General features: G+C 45.2%; 1 protein-coding gene across 3 annotated transcripts in view; it reads right to left on the bottom strand.

Moving 5' to 3' along the window:
• Positions 1-21,897, bottom strand: part of RBM47 (RNA binding motif protein 47) — a 206,562-nt gene that overhangs the window by 101,917 nt on the left and 82,748 nt on the right. For 2 of the 3 annotated variants that reach the window (XM_025384907.1, XM_025384908.1), the window contains one exon: positions 17,247-17,331. The gene's annotated coding sequence lies outside the window, so the exon portion shown is untranslated. The remainder of the gene's footprint in view (positions 1-17,246; positions 17,332-21,897) is intronic. The other variant, XM_025384909.1, reaches the window with a different exon arrangement.

A 21,897-nucleotide genomic window follows, 5' to 3' on the forward strand; every position in this document is an offset into this window, starting at 1 on the left:
GCATATGCCACCACACCTGGCAAATTTTTTTTTTTTTTTTTTTTTTTTTTGAGATGGAATCTAGCTCTGTTGCTCAGGCAGGAGGGAGTACAGTGGTGTGATCTCAGCTCACTGCAACCGCCACCTCCCAGATTCAAGCGATCCTCCTGCCTCAGCCTGCCACGTATCTGAGATCACACCTGGCTTTTTTTTTTTTTTGTATTTTTTAGTAGAGACAGGGTTTCACCATGTTGGCCAGGCTGGTCTCGAACTCCTGCCCTCAACTGATACGCCCACCTCAGCCTCCCGGGACAAATGAAGTTTAAAATAAGCTAGAATATTTTTTAACCTGCTACTTTTCATTGTGTGTGTGTGTGTGTGTATGTTTGGGGGAAGGGGGTACATTTTTATTTAAAAGTGAATACTCCATATGTACCACAAAATTCCAAACCTGGAAGAATCTTCCAATATAGTCCAGTTTACAACCATCTACCCTTGAGGAAACTGTGACCTGCTTCAGTTAAATGAGATATTCTAAGTCACATGCTAGTTGGCAGAAGAGAAGGGGCCAGAAACTTGGTTTCCTATTTCAAAATTCATACACTTTAATGGTGCACTACCAACTAAGTACTAAAAAATCAACTCAACAAATACAAAGTATTTCTTATATATCCAGCACTGGTTAGGTGCATAAGGTTACAAAATAAACGTAAGCGAAGATTACTGCCGGGCGCGGTGGCTCACGCCTGTAATCCCAGCACTTTGGGAGGCTGAGGCGGGCAGATCACAAGGTCAAGAGATCAAGACCATCCTGGCCAACATGGTGAAACCCCATCTCTACTAAAAATACAAAAATTAGCTGGGTATGGTGGCACATCTGTAGTCCCAGCTACTTGGGAGGCCGAGGCAGGAGAATCCCTTGAGGCCAGGATGCTGAGGTTGCAATGAGCCGAGATCACACCACTGTACTCTAGCCTGGCAACAGAGTGAGACTCTGTCTCAATAATAATAATAATAATAATAAAAACAACCCTTTTGGTCCCTCACTGAGAAAACAAGGCACACACACTAAGCAAATATATTCTTCCTTGCATTGTCATATAACTACATATCTAAAACGGGAGCCACCGTAATCCCAGCCCTTTGGGAGATCTGAGGTCAGGAGTTCGAAACCAGCCTGGCCAATATGGTGAAAACCCGTCTCTACTAAATATACAAACCCTAGCCGGGCATGGTGGCACGTACCTTTAATCCTAGCTACTCGGGAGGCTAAGGCAGAAAAATTGCTTGAACCTGGGAGGTGGAGGTTGCAGTGAGCCAAGATCCTGCCACTGCACTCCAGCCTGGGGGACAGAGTGAGATCCTGTTTCAAAAAGAAAAAAAACAAAAACAAAAACAAAAATTAGCTGGGCATGGTGGCACACGCTTGTGGCCACAGCTACTCAGGAGGCTGAGTCAGGAGAACTGCTTGAACCAGGGAGGCGGAGGTTGCAGTGAGCCAAGATCACGCCGCTGCACTCTAGCCTGCGTGACACAGGGAGACTCTGTCTCAAAAATAATAAAGAAATAAATAATAAAACAGGGCCGTCTCGTATAACTCTGTAATGGTGGAAAGGTTCTGTATCTTTGCTGCTATCAGGATAGTGGCCAGTAGCCATATATGGCTATTAAGCACTTAAAATGTACCACTGGCTACTGGCTACCGTATTAAAAATTTTTAATTTTACAGATGTTCCTTGACTTACAATGAGCTACTTCCCATTAACTCTATCATAAGTAAAAAATATCATAAGTCAAAAATGTGGCCAGGCAAGGCGGCTCACGCCTGTAATCCCAACACTTTGGGAGGCCAAAGTGGGCAGATCACCTGAGGTCAGGAGTTCCAGACCAGCTGGGCCAACCATGGCCAACATGGTGAAACCCTGTCTCTACTAAAAATAAAACTTAGCTAGGCATGGTGGCACATGCCTGTAATCCCAGCTACTCAGAAGGCTGAGGCAGGAGAATACTTGAACCTGGGAGGCAGAGGTGCAGTGAGTCAAGATTGCGCCACTGCACTCCAGCCTGGGTGACAGAGGGAGATTCCGTCACACATACACAAAAAAAGCATCTAAGGCTGGGCATGGTGGCTTACACCTATAATCCCAGCATTTTGGGAGGCTGAGGTGGGCAGATCACCTGAAGAGTTCGAGACCAGTCTGGCCAACATGGCAAAACCCTCTCTCTACTAAAAATACAAAAATTAGCCAGGTGTGGTGGCACACACCTGTAATCCCAGCTACTTGGGAGGCTGAGACAGGAGAATTGCTTGAACCCAGAAGGTGGAGGTTGCAGTGAGCTGAGATCGCGCTACTGCACTCCAGCCTGGGCAATAAAGCAAGACTCCATCTAAAAAATAAAGTAAAAGTAAATAAATAAACTTCATGATGGATTTTAAGGATATTAGATTCCTTTTTTTTTTTTTTTTTTTTGAGATGGAGTCTCACTGTCTCAGCCTCCTGAGGAGCTGGGATTACAGGCGTATGCCACCACACCTGGCTAATTTTTGCATTTTTAGTAGAGATGGGGTTTTACCATGTTGGCCAGGCTAGTCTGAAACTCCCGACCTCAGGTGATTGGCCCACCTCAGCTTCCCAAAGTGCTGGGATTACAGATGTGAGCCACCATGCCTGGCCAATCATGAAGTTTAAACATTCTAGGTGGAGAATCTTCTGTATTTAATTTTAATTAATTTAAATTATTATTTTTCTTCTTTTTTTTGAGATGGAGTCTCGCTCTGTTGCACAGGCTGGAATGTAGTGGCTTGATCTCGGCTCACTGCAACCTCCGCCTCCCGGTTTCAAGCGATTCTCCTGTCTCACCCTCCTGAGTAGCTGGGACTACAGGCGCATGCCACCGTGCCCAGCTAAGTTTTGTATTTTTTTTTTTTTTTTTTTGAGACGGAGTCTCGCTGTGCTCCCAGGCTGGAGTGCAGTGGCGCGATCTCGGCTCACTGCAAGCTCCGCCCCCCGGGTTCACGCCATTCTCCCGCCTCAGCCTCCCAAGTAGCTGGGACTACAGGCGCCCGCTACCGCGCCCGGCTAGTTTTTTGTATTTTTAGTAGAGACGGGGTTTCACCATGTTAGCCAGGATAGTCTCGATCTCCTGACCTTGTGATCCACCCGCCTCGGCCTCCCAAAGTGCTGGGATTACAGGCTTGAGCCACCGCGCCCGGCCTAAGTTTTGTATTTTTAATAGAGATGGGGTTTCACCATCCTGGCCAGGCTGGTCTCGAACTCCTGACCTTGTGATCCACCTGTCTCGGCCTCCCAAAGTGCTGGGATTACAGGCATGAGCCATCCCGCCTGGTCCTATTTTTCTTCTTTTTAATCTAAATTTAAATAGCCATGTGTGGCCAGGGACTTCCGTACTGGACATCACAGGTCTAAAAGAATTATTATAAATCTGGATGAAAAATATGTCACATTCATTCTGTCACTTTTCCTTCTTGTGCCTATGGCAAAAACCACTATAGTCACAGGACTCCTTTTCCTCTGAACATGGGCAGGCTTTCAGAATTCTCCATGTAAGGCCAGGCACGGTGGCTCACACCTGCCACCCTAGCATCTTGGGAGGCCAAAGTGGGAGGATCCTTGGAGCCCAGGAGTTGGAGACCAGCCTGGGCAACATAGTTAGACCTCTCTCCACAAAAAGCAAACAAAATTAACTGGGCATGGTGGTGCATGCCTGTAGTCCCAGCTACATAGGAAACTGAGGCAGGAGGACTGTTCAAGCCCTGGATGTAGAGGCTACAGTGAACCATGATCGCAGCAGTGCGCTCCAGCCTGGGTGACAGGGTAAGACTCTGGAATAAATAAATAAAATAGAATTCTCTATGCAACCATTTTCAATGGCGTGGACTTGGTTTACATAAAACGAAACCACCCTGACGCAGATAAAAAACGGTGACAAAGGTGACCTGGAGAAGGAAGGAGTTGAGCTGAGCTTCAGATGAGATCGGGAGTGATCAGGGTGGTCTGGCCGTAGGCTAGCTGAGCTTCAAAGGATAACATCTGGAGAGGTAAAGGGGAAAGGACAAAGAGTGTGGGGTTCTCTGTGTAGAGGAGAGTAGCCGTGAAGGAGCTGAATGGAGCTCCCCTGGTCCTAGGACAAGGAGGATGCTGGCCTGCCAAGCAGAGAGGGTTGGGTTGGGTGTGATTGGAGATAAGGGGATAGGCGGAAGGGTGGGTCTGGGTTATGACTTTGAAATTCCAGGACACCCGGAGGGTTTAAGCAGGAGCCTGGAGAACACATTTTAGAAAGGCAACTCTGATAGCTAGGCACAGATGGGTCGTATAATGGACATGTGCTCACATACCAGGGTGAAGTCTATGCCAGTGATGATGTGTGTTTTTCCTTTAGGAAAGTAAAACTTGTTTATTATGTAAAATGTATAAATTTCAGAAAAGCAGATATTTAAAAAATTAAAATCAGATGTCTACCAACCACAGATGATATTTTGATGTGGTTTCTTACAGTTTTTTTTCCTCCTTCCCTGGCTAGTGCAGTAATTTAGGAATTAAAATTATGACTTGACCTAGGAAGGTGGTAGTGTGAATGAAGAGGAAAGGCCGTGAAAGACATCGTTAAGTGAGGCAGAGGGTGAGGAGAAAAGATAACTAGCTTCCAAAGACAGGAGTTCTAGACCTGGGTATTCTGTGGGGCCTGAACTCCCAGCATTGGTTTTGCCATACATAAATCTCTCTTTTTTTTTTTAATCTTTTTTTTTTTTTGAGATGGAGTCTTGCTCTGTTGCCCAGACTGGAGTGCAGTGGCGCAGTCTCGGCTCACTGCAACCTCCACCTCTCAGATTCACGCCATTCTCCTGCCTCAGCCTCTCAAGTAGCTGGGACTACAGGCGCCCGCCACCACACCCGGCTAATTTTTTGTATTTTTAGTAGAGATGGGGTTTCACCGTGTTAGCCAGGATAGTCTCAATCTCCTGACCTCATGATCTGCCTGCCTGAGCCTCCCAAAGTGCTGGGATTACAGGCGTGAGCCACCGCGCCCGGCAGTTTATTTTTATTTTTATTTTGAGATGGAGTCTTGCTCTATCACCGGGCTGGAGTGCAGGGGAGCGATCTCGGCTCATTACAACTTCCACCTCCCGAGTTCAAGTGATTCCCCTGCCCCAGCCTCCCAAGTAGCTGGGACTACAGGCGTGTGCCACCACACCCAGCTAATTTTTTGTATTTTAGTAGAGACGGGGTTTCACCATGTTGGCCAGGATGGTCTTGATCTCCTGATCTCATGATCCATCCGCCTCGGCCTCCCAAAGTGCTGGGATTACAGGTGTGAGCCACCATTCCCGGCCTTTTTTTTTTTTTTTTTTTTTAATTTTTTTTCCTTTTTAAATATACATACATATATATATATATATATATATTTTTTTTTTTTTTTTTTTTTTTTTGAGACGCCCGGCCCATACGTCAATGTCTTTACCACTTCTTATTTGAATCTAATTAAAGGTCAGATGAGATTTTTGAGACCCCCTTCCACTAACATACAAATATGTCTGTGTATATTTAAAGTGAACATCACATATAAATAGAAGTAGTTGTCATAACACCACACAAGATCCCTTGATCTTTAGGCTATACCAGTAGCTTATAGCCTCTTCAATCTGCAAGATTTTAGGGCTACAGTAATTAAGCTTTCTATTCTGAGCAGAGTTATAAGGAGAATCTGTAGTTGTAGTTCACAGGACAGGGAATGAACGGGGCAGTGTAAACAGAGAATTCATTTTCAGACAGGACTCCACCAAGCAGTAATAGCTTCTTCCTAGGAGCCAAAAGGATTTCAAAGCCCATTACATCTTTGAAGACCATAAGAAAAACAACAATAAAAACAGCTGCTAGGGAATACAGATTATGCTCTCTGAGGCCAGATGCAGTGGCTAACACCTGCAATCCCAGCACTCTGGGAGGCCAAGGTGGGCGGTTCACCTGAGGTCAGGAGTTCAAGACCAACCTGGCCAACATGGTGAAACCCCATCTCTACTGAAAATACAAAAATTAGCTGGGTGTGGGGTGCACGCCTGTAATCCCAGCTACTTGGGAGGCTGAGGCAGGAGAATCACTTGAACCCAGGAGACAGAGGTTGCAGTAAGCTGAGACCGCACCACTGCACTCCAGCCTGGGCAACAGAGCAAGAGTCTGTCTCAAAAAATAATAATAATAATAAAATGCTTTCAGGTAGGAAAGAGCAATACAAAGACATTCACCAGGCCAATAAGCAAAAGTTTACACCAGAGATTATCTATATGTTTTTTAAAAATACTGATTCCTGGGCTCCCCTTCAGACCGATTAAATCAGTGTCTCAGTAAGTGCTGCCTGTGAATTGATTTGTCTTATTTTGTTTTACTTTTTGAGACAGGATCTCAGATTGTCACCCAGGCTAGAGCACAGTGGCAAAAACATAGCTCACTACAGCCTCAACCTCCTGGGCTCAGGTGATCCTTTCACCCTAGACCCTTGCCATTCCCTTTCCCCAGTAGCTGGGACTATAGGTATGTGCCACCATGCCTAGTAAATTTTTTTTTTTTTTTGAGATGGAGTTTCACTATTGTTGCCCAGGTTGGAGTGCAATGGCACGATCTAGACTCACCGCAACCTCTGCCTTCCAGGTTAAAGTGATTCTCCTGCCTCAGCGTCCCGAGTGGCTGGGATTACAGGCATGCGCCACCACGCCTGGCTAATTTTGTATTTTTAGTAGAGACGGGGTTTTTCCGTATTGGTCAGGCTGGTCTCAAACTCCTGACCTCAGGTGATCCACCTGCCTTGGCCTCCCAAAGTGCTGGGATTACAGGCATGAGCCACCGTGCCTGGCGCCTGGCTAATTTTTTTAAATTAATTTTTTTTTTTTGAGATGGGGTCTCACTATGTTGCCCAGGCTGGTCTTGAACTCTTGGGCTCAAGTGATTCTCCCACCTCAGCCACCCACAGTGCTGGGATTACAGGTGTGAGCCACCACGCCTAGCCTGGTAATTTTTTAAAATTCACCAAATGATTGAAACTTGAAACACAAGAAGATGCCCCAGAGAAAAAACAGTTCATGGGACAGCAGAGCAGCTGGAATCCGCACTGTGTCCTTAGCCACCCAGGTTAAGGGTTACAGCAAGTTCCTTAGTGATGGGGGAACTTGAGGCCAAAATATGAACCCACCAATACATTGTATAATTGCATATCACACTCCATATAGCTAAAATTTCAGGGTGTAGGTTCCATGATTTTCAATACATCCTTTGGTCATTTTCACTGAACTATGAGTTGGCGAACTCCTGGGGACCTGGTCAGAATGTGGATGGACATACCTTTTCCTGAGAATCCCTCGGCCCTCTAAGGAGCTGGTAGTTAAAAAATGCAAACTCGCCTCAGACTGACGTAGGTATGTGAGCCAGCTCTGCCATGCATGAACTGTATGACCTTGTGTGAGTTCCCTGTTGTCTTTTAAGTCTGTTTTCTTATTGGCAAAATAGGAATCCTAGCCCCTTCTTTAGAGATTATGGAAGAGATCAAATGAGGCTATACAAGTAAAACTGATAACACAAGTAAAAGACTTCCTTATGGCTGGCATATAGTGAACCCTCAGTAAATGCAAATCATCATTATAATTTTCTTCACGACCTCTAGAGTTCCTTATAACTCCAATATTTTAAGATTCCAAGAAACACTCTGATTACACAGGTACAGATGAACAAAAATCAGTGGGTACCGACATGCCTAGATTGAAAGACCCGGTTTGTGTTCAGCACCTTTTCACACCAGCCTGGTATGTTATTTCTTTCTTTTTCTTTCCTTTTTTTTTTTTCTTTCTTTTTTTAGATCAAGTCTTGTTCTGTCACCCAGGCTGGAGTGCAGTGGGGAGATCTAGGCTCACTGCAACCTCTGCCTCCTGGGGCAATCGATTCTCCTGCCTCAGTCTACCGAGTAGCTGGGATTACTGGAGCCTGCCACCAACCCCAGCTACTTTTTGTATTTTAAGTAGAGACGGGGTTTTACCATGTTGGCCAGGTTGGTCTTGAACTCCTGACCTCATGATCCGCCCACCTTGACCTCTCAAAGTGCTGGGATTACAGGCATGAGCCACCATGCCTGGGCCTGTAATTTTTTTTTCCCCCTCATAGAGACGGGGTTTCACCATGTTGGCCAGGCTGGTCTTGAACTCCTGCCCTCAGGTGATCCACCCGCCTTGGCCTCCCAGAGTGCTGGGATTACAGGCGTGAGCCACGGCCCCCAGCCTCTGGTATCGTATTTCAATGCCCACTTCATTCTTCGCTTGAGGTGTCCCTTGTATTTTGCTGACCTTGCTCTTAGTTTCAAAAGGACCTCATTTATTTTGCAGACACAGAAATTTTGTCATTCTTTATGAAAGCAGTGTGGCTGTTCTGATACTGTTACTTCTTGGCAGGCAATAACTGCACAGAAACCAGTGAGCATGGCTGAAGTGAATGTCAGATATTCTATTACTGTCTGCACCTGGCGCAGCAACCGCTGACACACCTGGGCAATCCGTTTTACCCAACGTGCAGCCCGGGATGAGGCCCCACCTCGGCAGAACTTTGATGCATGTCTAATGACTGGCTTGAAGACCTTGTTCTTGGAAACTACAGGGCTGACATTTAAGTGTCACCCATGAAATTTGCCTCAAGGTTCAACACTGACATTAGCTACCAATTTCGGCTTCACAACCTTGGAGTATTCTCTTTGCTTTCTAGAGCATTAAATACCATCCTACAAAGCATAAAGCCATTATTGTCCTGTTATTCTGCCAAAAGACACATACACTTTATTGATGCCCATAATTTTCTTTTTCTTCCTCTATGGTAGGTACAGACCTCTTCCGTTTAGGTAGACAGACCTCCTTTAGTAGGCAATTGTCTGCTCGTCTGCCATGTTATTGGTTGAGTCATGGCTCATATCCACCTCTCTGCCTTTGCAGCTTTTGGTATTTTTTGGTTTTGTTGTTGTTGTTGTTGATAGAGTCTCGATCTGTCGTCCAGGCTAGAGAGCAGTGGCACAATCTCGACTCACTATAACTTCCACTTCCCAGGTTCAAGCAATTCTCCTGCCTCAGCCTCCTGAGTAGCTGGGATTACAGACACCTGCCACCACGCCAGGCTAAGCTTTTGTGTTTTTAGTAGAGAACACAAAAGTTTCACCATGTTTGGCCAGGCTGGTCTCAAACTCCTGATCTCAAGTGATCTGTGCCCAGCCTGTGTTTTCAGTTTTGAAAATAGGTTATCTTGTTTGGCAAATAGGAGGACATCAAAGGGCACACAGGCAAAGTAACTAACCACTAGATCTATGAAACTTTTGCCCACATGAATGAACTAATTTTATTTTATGTCATTTATTTATTTTTGAGACAGAGTCTTACTCTGTTGCCCAGGTTGGAGTACAGTGGCATAATCATGGCTCACTGCAGCCTTGACCTCATAGGCTCAAGCAATCCTCCTACCTCAGCCTCACAAGTAGCTGGGGCTACAGGGATGCACCACCATGCCCAGCTTTTTTTGTTTTGTTTTGTTTTGTTTTGTTTAAAGACAATCTCTCTCTGTCTCCAAGACTGGAGTGTGATGCCTCCATCTCAGCTCACTGCAGCCTCAACTGAGCCTCAGAGTCAGATTATCCTCCCACCTCAGCCTCCTGAGTAGCTGGGACTACAGGTGCAAGCCACCACACCTGGCTAATTTTTGTAGAGATAGGGTTTCACCATTGCCCAGGCTGGTCTTGAACTCCTGGGTTCAAGTAATCTGCCTGCCTCAGCCTCCCAAAGTGCTGGGATTCCAGGCGTGAGCCACCATACCTGGCCTAATTTTTAAATTTTTTGTAGAGACAGGATCTCACTGTGTTGCCCAGAATGATGAACTGATTTTAAAAGGGCAAATCATTAAGTTTGGAATTAGCCTTAAACTCACTGCTCTTATACTTTACCAAAAACCATTTTTCCAAATATCTGTTTGGGTCCAGAAGGCAGATCCCAACACCATCTTAGCTTTTACAGGAAGGCTTTGTGAAGTTACTGGTTGCCTGTATCCACAATGGGCTAAGTGTAAATTCAGCCCAATTACTCTGACAAGTCTTTTTTTTTCTTCTGTTTTTTTTAGATGGGTTGTCACTGTTTTGCCCAGACTGGAGTACAATGGCACAATCATAAATCATAGCTCACTGCAGCCTCGAACTCCTGGACTCAAGTGGTTCTCATGCCTCAGCCTCCCAAGTAGCTAGGACTACAGGCGTGGGCCACCATGCCCAGCTACATCAAGCCTTGGAAAGTTCTTCAGTCTGCATCATAGTGGTAATTACACATTTATGTTTATAAACTGCAAAGGACTTCAGGGTTACTTTTGCATAAATTTTCAATACCAGCAGGCTCCATACCTAAATTAACACTGATGTTGAATTTGATCAGCGATCAGGCAGAAGAAAAAAGGGAGAGGTCCAGACAAGAGGGTAGTGAATATACTCCCTGGCAAATCTGGATACAGATGAGAAAAGGGATCCAGTAACTTCCACTGCATTTTCAAATATACCATTACATATGTGAGGTATGATGCTCCTTGATCTAATTAATTCACTCTTGTTTTATTGGTATTGTTTCTTTTTTTTTTTGAGACAGAGTCTTACCCTATCGCCAGACTGGAGTTCAGTAGCACAATCTCAGTTCACCGCAACCTCCGCCTCCCAGGTTCAAGCGATTCTTCTGTCCCAGCCTCCCAAGTAGCTGGGACTAGAGGCACACGCCACCACAGCCAGCTAATTTTTGTATTTTTAGTAGAGATGGGGTTTCACTACATTGGCCAGGATGGTCTCAATCTCTTGACCTCATGATCTGCCCACCTTGGCTTCCCAAAGTGCTGGGATTACAGACGTAAGCCATGGTGCCCAGCCTTTTTTTTTTTTTGAGGCGGAGTCTTGCTCTGTCATCCAGGCTGGAGTGCAGTGGCACAATCTTGGTTCACTGCAACCTCTGCCTCCTGGGTTCAAGCGATTTTCCTGCCTCAGCCAAAGTAGCTGAGATTACAGGGGTGCACCACAACGCCCAGCTAATTTTTTTGTATTTTTAAAAGAGACAGGGTTTCATCATGTTGGCCAGGCTGATTTCAAACTCCTGACCTCAAAAGATCTGCCTGCCTCGGCCTTCCAAAGTGCTGAGATTACAGGTGTGAGCCACTGTGCCCAGCCATGTTTCTTATTAACTAAATGTTTAAATGCTCATTCTTAAACTGTGCTGGGGCCAGGATAGTGTCTGATTTACCTTTGTATCCCTCACACACTTGTCCCAGTATCTTTTATATGATGGTCCTATGTAGGTTTAATTTAAATCAAATTAAATTATAGGCCACTTTCCCCTTCTTTGTAGTAAAAAGCTACGTTGTACAAAATAAACAGTACCACATAACTTGTAATGGAAAAAAAATCTCTTCCATTTTCTTTTTTTTTTTTTTTTTTTTTTTGAGACGGAGTCTCGCTCTGTTGCCCGAGCTGGAGTGCAGAGGCCGGATCTCAGCTCACTGCAAGCTCCGCCTCCCGGGTTTACGCTATTCTCCTGCCTCAGCCTCCCGAGTAGCTGGGACTACAGGCGCCCGCCACCTCGCCCGGCTAGATTTTTGTATTTTTTTTGTAGAGACGGGGTTTCACCGTGTTAGCCAGGATGGTCTCGATCTCCTGACCTTGTGATCCGCCCGTCTCGGCCTCCCAAAGTGCTGGGATTACAGGCTTGAGCCACCGCGCCCGGCCAATCTCTTCCATTTTCAAGTGAAGAAGCAGAAAACTCGTTTTTAGAAGCTACCTTTAGGGATTGCCTTGAGCAGCCTGGGGTCATTTTGAGCCACCGCACCCGGCCGTATTTGCTCTTTAGTAAGCATCCCTCATATGGACCACATGATTTTTACCTGAAGTCTTAATTGGGTTAGAGTCTGCCTTCTTGAAACAAAATGCTGAGGAGGCCATTTTCCAAAAGGTACATCTTCTAGGCCAGGCATGGCGGCTTGCGCCTGTAATCCCAGCACTTTGGGAAGCCAAGGCAGGTGGATCACCTGAGGTCAGGAGATCAAGACCAGCCTGGCCAACATGGTGAAATATGTCTCTACTAAAACTACAAAAATTAACCAGGCATGGTGGCCAGTGCCTATAATCCCAGCTACTTGGGAGGCTGAGGCAGGAGAACCACTTGAACTTGAGAGGCAGAGGTTACAGTCAACCAAGATTGTGCCACTGCACTCCAGCCTGGGCGACAGAGCGAGATTCCATCTCAAAAAAAAAAAGATATATCTTCTAGTGATTATTAGGTTATTAGGACAGGGATTTTAGGAAAATCTGTTTCTAAGAGATCTGTGGTTTCACTAAATGAGCGACAATTCCAAAATATGAAGAGCCATTTACCAAAGAAACAATTTCAGCAGGCCACGTTTTCCTCCTTTTCAAATGCAACTTGTATTTTCAACTTGTAGGTTAAATAATATCTACCTCTTAATTCATTAACTTCATTGGAATGAAAATCTAGGCTATGATTAGTAGGAAAGGGTAAGGACTCCAAATGTTTTACTATTTTTATTTTACTTAAAGCTCCCATCAGGAGCCCTGTGGTATTTCCTCCCCTAACCTTTCCTATCATCTAACTTCAGTTGCCATGTTGATCAAGGAAACTATGCTTGCTGTGGCTTGAGAAAAATCAAGGCCCCAATCTAAACACTTCACATTATATGTCTCAAAACATCACTATGTACCTCGTGAATATGTAATTATTACTTGTCAATGAAATAAATAAAATTAAAAAAAGAAATTAACCAAAAGAGAATATAAGAAGGATGTTGAAATTCTTTGTTAAAAATAAACAGGCTGGGCACGGTGGCTCGCCCCTGTAATACCAGCACTTTGGAAGGCCGATGTAGGAGGATCACCTGAGGTCAGGAGTTCAAGACCAGCATGACCAACATGGAGAAGCCCCATCTCTACTAAAAATACAAAATTAGCCAGGCATGGTGGTGCATGCCTGTAATCCCAGCTACTCAAGAGGCTGAGGCAGGAGAATTGCTTGAACCCAGGAGGCAGAGGTTGCAGTGAGTCAAGATCGCACCATTGCATTCCAGCCTGGGTAACAGGAGTGAAACCCTGTCTCAAAAAAAAAAAAAAAATAATAATAATAATAATAAATGGGGAAGAATGGGGAAAAAATCCCTACTAATTTTTTTTTCCTTATTTGTTATAGAACTATGTAAGTTTTTTTTCCTTAAGTTGGGTTTTTTAATTTATATATTTTATTTATTTATTTGGTTTTTTTAATCAGCTAACTTTAAGATTCATTATTTATATTTTGCCAGGAATTTTTCCATATAACCTAAATGTCAAACTTATTGATATAAATCATATATAATATCCTCATTCTATTCTTTGTATTGTGAAATAAGCTCTTTATAAGGTCATAAAACAAATAAACATCTCAAAGAAAGTCAGGTAATGACCTGGACTTTTTTTGAATCAAGCCAGGCACAGTGGTCATACCTGCAATCCCAGCACTATGGGAGGCTAAGGCAAGCAGATCTCTTGAGCCCAGGAGTTCAAGATCAGCCTGCGAAACATAGCAAGACCTCGTCTCTATAAAAAATTAAAAATTAGCTGGGCCCAGCTACTCAGGAGGCTGAGACAGGAGAACTGCTTGAGCCCAGGAGTTCGAGGCTGCAGTGAGCCCTGATTGCACCACTGCATTCCAGCCTAAGGTGACAGAGCAAGACTGTCTCAAAAAAAAAAAAAAAAAAAAATCACATCAAATTTACTCATAACTAAGAAACCAGCAAGCTTGAGAAGGCCTATTCCATGGAATTAGGGCTCCTTGTGTGTATACATGAAATGTGTAAATTTCTGCATCTGTCAATTCAGTAACTGGCCAAAGTGCCCCAGCTCAGCAGATCTCTTGATAGAAAATGTCAACACAGGTTGGGTGCAGTGGCTCAAGCCTGTAATCCCAGCACTTTGGGAGGCAGAGGTGAGTGGATTCCGTGAGGTCAGGAGTTTGAGACCAACCTGGCCAACATGGTGAAAACCCCATGTTCACTAAAAATACAAAAAATTAGCCGGTGTGGTGGCGCACGCCTATAATCCCAGCTACTGGGGAGGCCGAGGCACGAGAATTGCTTGAACCTGGGAGGCGGAGGTTGCAATGAGCCGAGATGGTGCCACTGCACTCCAACCTGGGCAACGAGAGTGAAACTCCGTCTCAAAAAGAAAAAAAAAGAAAAGAAAAAGAAAATGTCAACACAGAGCACTAAGGTTTGAAACCTAAGAATCTCACACTGGCCTCAAAGCACAAGTAGAGTCAAGTAGCTGGTCCAAGTAGCTGCTTCTGTTCATTCTATTTAAAGCATTATTTTTTAAATCCTGCCTTTGGTGGGAGAATCATACACATACATTGACTATGTCGATGATCACCTTTCCCTGATGCCATCAAGGATGCAGAGAAAAAGAAATGTGGACACATTGTCTGTGAAAACCACCTCTTACTAGAAAACGATTACCTTCCTGGGGGAGGTAGGTGAGGGAAATTAAGAACATAGATTTGGGGAAAATTCAAAGGATTAGCAGGGGAGCAAGACTTGGGCTCTAACTCTAGGACACAGTGCTGACTGACAAGGTAAGATTTCTGTCTGAACCACAAAAACAACAAAATCTGATCATCAGTCTGAAATCCATCTCTTTAAGAGGTTTTAAAGATTCTTCCAGAAATTTGACTAAGTTTTCATTTTACAACAAACACCTATTCACGTGAAGCCACTCTCCCTCCCTTTCCCCCCACAGCTCATGCTATTCCTTGACCCCTCTCAACACTCTCTCCACACTGGGACCCTGCACAGGCTGTTTGATGTAGCCACTGCCGCCTGTCCCCAATCCCCCTCTGCCTATCCTCCAGGTCTCAGAACGCCATTTAATCTCCAAGAAACCTTCCCACTAGTCCCCTCCTGACTCAGATTATGTTAGGTCCTCTTGTTTTTATTTATTTATTTTTTGGAGACAGGGTCTTGTTCCGTTGCCCCAGCTAGAGTGCAGTGACGCAATCTTGGCTCACTGTAGCCTCAACCTCCCAGGCCTAAGCAATTCTCTCACTGCAGCCTCCCAAGTAGCTGGGACTATGGGTGCGTGCCAGCACCCCCAGCTAATTTGTTTATTTTCCAGTAGAGAATGGGATGACAATGTTTAAAATTTTTGTAGAGACGGGTCTCATTATGTTGCCCAGGTTGGTCTTGAACTCCTGGGCTCAAGTGATCCTCTCACCCTGGCCTCCCTGTGTGCTGGGATTGCAGGCATGAGCCATTCTGGTTAGCCTAGGTTTTCTTGTTTTTGTTTTTTTTTTTAGATGGAGTCTCGCTCTTTTGCCCAGGCTGGAGTGCAGTGGCACGATCTCGGCTCACTGCAACCACTGCCTCCTGGGTTCAAGCAATTCTCCTGCCTCAGCCTCCTGAGTAGCTGGGATTACAGGTGCCCGCTACCACGCCAAGCTAATTTTTGCATTTTTTGTAGAGATGGGGTTTCACCATGTTGGTCAGGCTGGTCTCGAACCCCTGACCTCGTGATCCACCCACCTCGGCCTCCCAAAGTGCTGGGATTACAGGCGTGAGCCACCGCGCCCAGCCGGTTTTCTTGTTTTAAACTCTTAAGTCCTTACAATTCTTCATCAGCCCACTCATTACTCCGTTAATGTATTATTTAGTATCTTCTGTGACTACTAAAGTAACCCTGTGGGGACAGCAATCCTTTCTGTCCTAATTACTTCTTAATTATGCTTCATCTAGCACAGAGCCGAGCACAGAGTCTAGCACAGAGTCTGCCACAGAGCAGGCGCTCAAAAAATGTTTGTTAGTGGATTTACTTGTATCCCTACAGGTCATATACTATCACCTATAGGGTCTCATAACGTGGAGGTTTTGCAAATGTTAAAGTCTGTCTCAATCAGGCAAATGTGGCTTAGGGAATCATGCCCATTCTGTGGCATTAACTCTCAAGATGCTATTTTTCTGCACATTTAACATGAACATGGATTTGGACTCTGCTCTCACAGATAAATGAACGAGTCATTCTGGGACATAGCATGGGGCATTTTCATTGCAAACTCCTACCCGCTGATTGCAGGAGGGGAATCTTGAGTAAGTGTCTGATTCTGGGATCTTATGTCTGGAAGACTGCTCCATTATCTCACATAGGCTATTCTGAGTGCCAGCGCCCACTATTTACAAGGTCCTTGGGGTGCTCATCTCAAGACCATCATATGAAGTCACCAAAAAAAAGTTTTCTTTCAGTATTAGAAAACTAAATTCTGGCTGGGTGCGGTGGCTCATGCCTGTAATCCCAGCACTTTGGGAGGCTGAGGTGGGCAGATCACTTGAGGTCAGGAGTTTGAGACCAGACTGGCCAACATGGTGAAACCCTGTCTCGACTAAAAATACAATAATTAGCCAGGTGTGGTGGTGCGTGCCTGTAGTCAGTCCCAGCTACTCGGGAGGCTGAGGCAGGAGAATCACATGAACCCGGGAGGCGGAGGTTGCAGTGAGCCGAGATCGCGCCACTGCACTCCAGCCTGGGCGATAATGTGACTTCGTTTCAAAAACAAAAACAAAAAAACGAAAAAAGAAACCTAAATTCTTTCTTTGGTAAGCACAGACTTCTTACTAATCAGCTACTCATCAGACTATGCATTTCTGACCCTTAAAAATTGAACCCTTTAAAAAGAAAAAAGAAAAAAAATTTGTATTGTGTGAAAACTAGGAGGTAGGGAATACTTAATGCTATTCATCTGGGGATTATCAGAGAAATGCTGTATTTCACCAGACCTGTTTGCATAACGTGCGCTGAATTTCAGACATGTTAAATTGTGTGTGTGAAGGGCGGGGGGACGCATTCTACAGTTGATGATACGCAGTAGCGCTGCAGGGAGAACCCGCTGCCAGACATTTTCATGAAATCAGTATTAAAAGCGTTTCAGTGAAATCATTCAAATATACCTCTGTCATTCTTTTTGGCAGTGGGAGTCCTCTAAGGACATTTGTACTTAACAAACATACAGGGCACTCTGGCCTAGTAAATTAAACAAACACAACAAGAATATGTTTGTAAAAAGAAAAACAAAGTGGGGTGGCAAGGGTTAGCATTTTGATGTTGCTATGTGATGTTCACCCACTTTTCTCTGCCCCTGGGTTATGTGCATTTGAGTCATGGTGAAGATGATGCCAACTTACCAAACCTCCTTAGTGAGCCAAGGATTGCTGATCTCTGCTGGGTGTCCTGACGCAGAGTCTCCTTCCAAGGCCTCCGTTACCTAAGCTGCGAAATGAAAAAGATAACAGATATGACCCAAAGACCAGTATTGAGAAGTCCAAAGTTAGTGATGACTAAATGGAACTGGGGGAGGGGGTGAGAAAAAGGAACATAGTGTTTTGCTATTATCACAGGCCGTTGTGTGTGCCTGGAACTGCAAGGGAAGCTACATAACCAGGCAATATGGGAAATCTCCCGTGGCCCACATATACATGGAGAAAATAGGTCACATCATTTTGCCAGCTCTGCAAGACTACTCCATTTCATATTAATTAAAGGACACTCAAGGAAAGAAAATCTTACTATGACAAAGAGAGAAAGGAGAGCCTCACGCCTGTAATCCCAGCACTTTGGGAGGCCGAGGCAGGAGCATCACTTTAAGCCCAGGAGTTTGAGACCAGCCTGGGCAATAGAGTGAGATCCCATCTCTACAAAAAAATTTAAAATTAGCTGGGCGCCCATGGTCCCAGCTTGTTGGGGGAAGCTGAGGCGAGAGGATCACTTGAGCCTAGGAGTTCTGAGGCTGCAGTGAGCTATGATCATGCCACTGCACTCCAGCCTGGGAAACAGAGTGAGATTCTGTCTTTTTTTTTGAGACAGAGTCTCCCTCTGTCACTCAGGCTGGAGTGCAGCGGCATGATCTCAGCTCACTGCAACCTCTGTCTCCCAGGTTCAAGTGATTCTCCTGCCTCAGCCTCCCAAGTAGCTGGGACTACAGGGGTGCCCCACCATGCCCAGCTAATGTTTTGTATTTTTAGTAGAGACGGGGTTTCACCATGTCGGTCAGGCTGGTCTCGAACTCCTGACCTCATGTGATCCACCCGCCTCAGCCTCCGAAAGTGCTGGGATTACAGGTTTGAGCCACTGCGCCTGGCAAGTAAATACTTTTGATTAGCTACGTTCAGTGTAGAAGATTTTATTATACTACTGTTCCACCAAGAATAAATAAAGCTGAGACAAATGTCTCATTCCTGTGATCCCCTCCAAGAAAGACTACAACATACCTCTTGGATAAGAAAATACTGGGCTCTGCTAACTCCTGCAGTCCAGCTCAGTAATCATTGGTTCCAAAGTTCTTCCCAACGCAATGGCCAAATTAACTAAGGTTGAGCTTCTGATTAACATACAGTACTGGAAGGAACTTTGACCCACAGAAACCTGGCATTTGACTTGCTTCTCTGAGTTCAACCTGTGTCATGAGTGCCTGTTTCAAGGGTAATAAAAGACCTGGCTGTTTGCTTACAGCAAATGGAGGTGGTGCCATGTCATTATACAGCTTTTACCTCTCCTGTCCACCTAACCCTTGGCAAAGAAAGTTTGCAGCCCACACACCAGTGTTTGGAGTGATAGAATGAAAAAGGGTATGAATTTCCAAAATGAAAAGCACCTAAGTTCTACCCGGCATTCCGGCTAAATGTTAGCTGCTTAAGAAACATGAATATGGTACCAAGATCAAAGTGACCAGAGTGGAGATCAGGTGTTTGAGCAGGTGCACATTATAACCATCCAGATTCTGCCTCAGTGAACGAAATGCTCTCTCTGCTGCGTTCCCTTTTAGTGACATGTTATAAAACAGGAATCAGATGCAAGGAACAGACCACAGTACCTGAGAGTTCACGACCCTTCCTGTTCTAAGATATAGAGTGCCCCTCCCTGCCCTGCCAAATTTATAAATTCTAGTTCTAACCTCTAGTATCTCACAATGTGACTACATTTGGAGACAGGGTCTTTAAATGGGTAATTAAGATTAAGTGAGGTCATGCAGATGGGCCCTAATGCAATATGACCGGTGTCCTTATAAGAAGAGGAAATTCAGCCGGGGGCGGTGGCTCACCCTTGTAATCCCAGCACTTTGGGAGGCCGAGGCAGGCGGATCACAAGGTCAAGAGATTGAGACCATCTGGACAACATGGTGAAACCCCGTCTCTACTAAAAATACAAAAATTAGCCAGGCGTGGTGGTGCGCACCTGTAATCCCAGCTACTAGGGAGGTTGAGGCAGGAGAATCGCTTGAACCCAGGAGGGGGAGGCTGCAGTGAGCTGAGATCGTGCCACTGCACTCCAGCCTGGGCAACAGAGTGAGACTCTGTCTCAAAAAAAATAAAAAAGAAGAAGAGGAAATTCAGACATAGACAACACAGACCGAGGGACGACCATGTGAGGGCACAATGAGGGCAGCCATCTGCAAGCCAGGCAGAAAAGCCTCCAGGTAAACCAACCTTGCTGTCACCTAGATGTTGGACTTCCAGCCTCCACAACCATGAGAAAATAAATGTCTGCTGTTGAAGCCACTTGGCCCATGGTATTTGTTATGGTAGCCTCAACAAAGAAATACACTGCCCCTCCCCACAACCCCCAACCTCATCTCCAGGGACCAGATGAGTCGCAGATGAGTAAGGAGGTCAAGGGCATGATAATCAGAGTGGATTAACTGTGCAATTAATCAGTGGTAAACAGGAGAGCACATGCTCTATCCACAGGTATCAAATTCAAAAAACTTAAAATACTATGAGGCCATACAAAAGATGGCCATGGCTTGATGATGCCCTTCAGGTTGCAATTCCTGGGCTAAACCATTACAGTATGATATTTAAAAACACCCACTATTAATGCTTTCAACAAATATGAAATGAATACCTCCTATAGGCCAGGCCCTATGCCAGGCAATGGCAACAGCAGTGGTGAATATGAATATGTTCTATGCCTTTGCGGTATTGTAGTCTGAATAGTGAGTCCAGGTGCTGAGCTAGGTTAGAAATGTCAAGTTGAGAAGACAAAGTCACTGCCTTCCAGGAGGTACAGGTTAGTGGGGCACAGAGTTGGGACAAGACATTATAAAACAACGTGACACCAGCTCTAATCCACAAGGGGCCCTGGAAGCTGGGAAGAAGATGATCCCACATTTGTGTGGGCTAATCAGGGAAGATGTGAGCCAAGTCCTCAAGGATGAATAACAGTTTACCCGGCAGACACGTCTGAAAGACAAGAGGGCATTTTCCAGACAGAACAGTCAGTTCCTGGTGCAGGGACATGAGAGTGTACAGGATCTCTGGAGATCAACAATGAGCTGAGCACAGCCAGGGTGAAGGTAGGCAGGGGAGAGCAACAGGATGTGCCGCTGCCAAGGCAAGGAACCAGGAGCCCACATTTGATTGCCGAGGGAGCCATCAGAGAATTTTAATCAGGAAGGTGACATCACCAGAACTGCATGTTAGAAGGATCACAATGCAGAGAAGGGCTAAAGACAGGGCGACCTGTCAGGAGACAATGAAGGCAGGAAACAGACATAGGGAGGCTTGCCGGTCAAGGTCAGTCGTTATGGCATTCAGCTGCAGCCACGGGTGACACTGCCCAAGGGCATTATGTACAGGGAAAGAGAAGCGCTGGCTTTTAAATCTGAGTACATATTACTTTTTTTTTTTTTGAGACAGCGTTTTGCTCTTGTCACCCAGGCTGTAGTGCAATGGCGCTATCTCGGCTCACTGCAACCTCTGCCTCCTGGATTCAAGGAATTCTCCTGCCTCAGCTTCCCCAGTAGCTGGGAATACAGGCACGTGACACCATGCCGGCTAATTATTGTATTTTTAGTCAAGACAGGGTTTCACCATGTTGGCCATACTGGTCTTAAACTCCTGTGCTCAAGTGATCTGCCCAACTCGACCTCCCAAATTGCTGGGATTACAGGCATGAGCCATTTCGCCTGACCTGGGTACATATTATTTTGATCAATGAGAAAATTAGTTTCTTAAGAAACTTTTAATTTCACTTATCCTCATCAGGAAACTAACCTCACTCATTCTTTTTTTATCAATCAAAAGCCACACGTGACTGTATCTCAGTTTCTTTCTTTCTTTTTTTTTTTTTTGAGACGGAGCCTTGCTCTGTCGCCCAGACTAGAGTGCAGTGGCGCAATCTGCAACCTCCGCCCCCTGGGTTCAAGTGATGCTCATGCCTCAGCCTCCTGAATAGCTGGGATTACAGGCACGTACAACCATGCCCAGCTAATTTTTGTATTTTTAGTAGAGACGGGGTTTCGCCATGTTGGCCAGGCTACAGGCGTGAGCCACCATGCCTGGCCAGTACCTCAGTTTCCCTCTTATTTTCCTCAGTCTGTAAGTAAGGATAATAATAGCACTTCCTTTATAGGGAGGATTCATTAAGTTAAATAATACAAGTACGTAGGTGCCATAATTTTTTTTTTTTTTGAGATGAAGTCTCGCTCTGTGGCCCAGACTGGAGTACAATGGCATGATCTCGGCTCACTGCAACCTATGCCTCCCAGGTTCAAGCAATTCTCCTGCCTCAGCCTCCCAAGTAGCTGGGATTACAGGTGTGCGCCATCATGCCCGGCTAATTTTTTTTTTTTTTTTTTGAGACGGAGTCTTGCTCTGTCGCCCAGGCTGGAGTGCAGTGGCACAATCTCAGCTCACTGCAACCTCCGCCTCCCAGGTTCAAGCAATTCTCCTGCCTCAGCCTCCTGAGTAGCTGGGATTACAGGCATGTGCTACCACACCTGGCTAATTTTTGTATTTTTAGTAGAGACAGGGTTTCACCATGTTGGTCAGGCTGGTC

Source organism: Theropithecus gelada, chromosome 5, assembly GCF_003255815.1.
Source record: "Theropithecus gelada isolate Dixy chromosome 5, Tgel_1.0, whole genome shotgun sequence".
Classification (NCBI taxonomy): domain Eukaryota; kingdom Metazoa; phylum Chordata; class Mammalia; order Primates; family Cercopithecidae; genus Theropithecus; species Theropithecus gelada.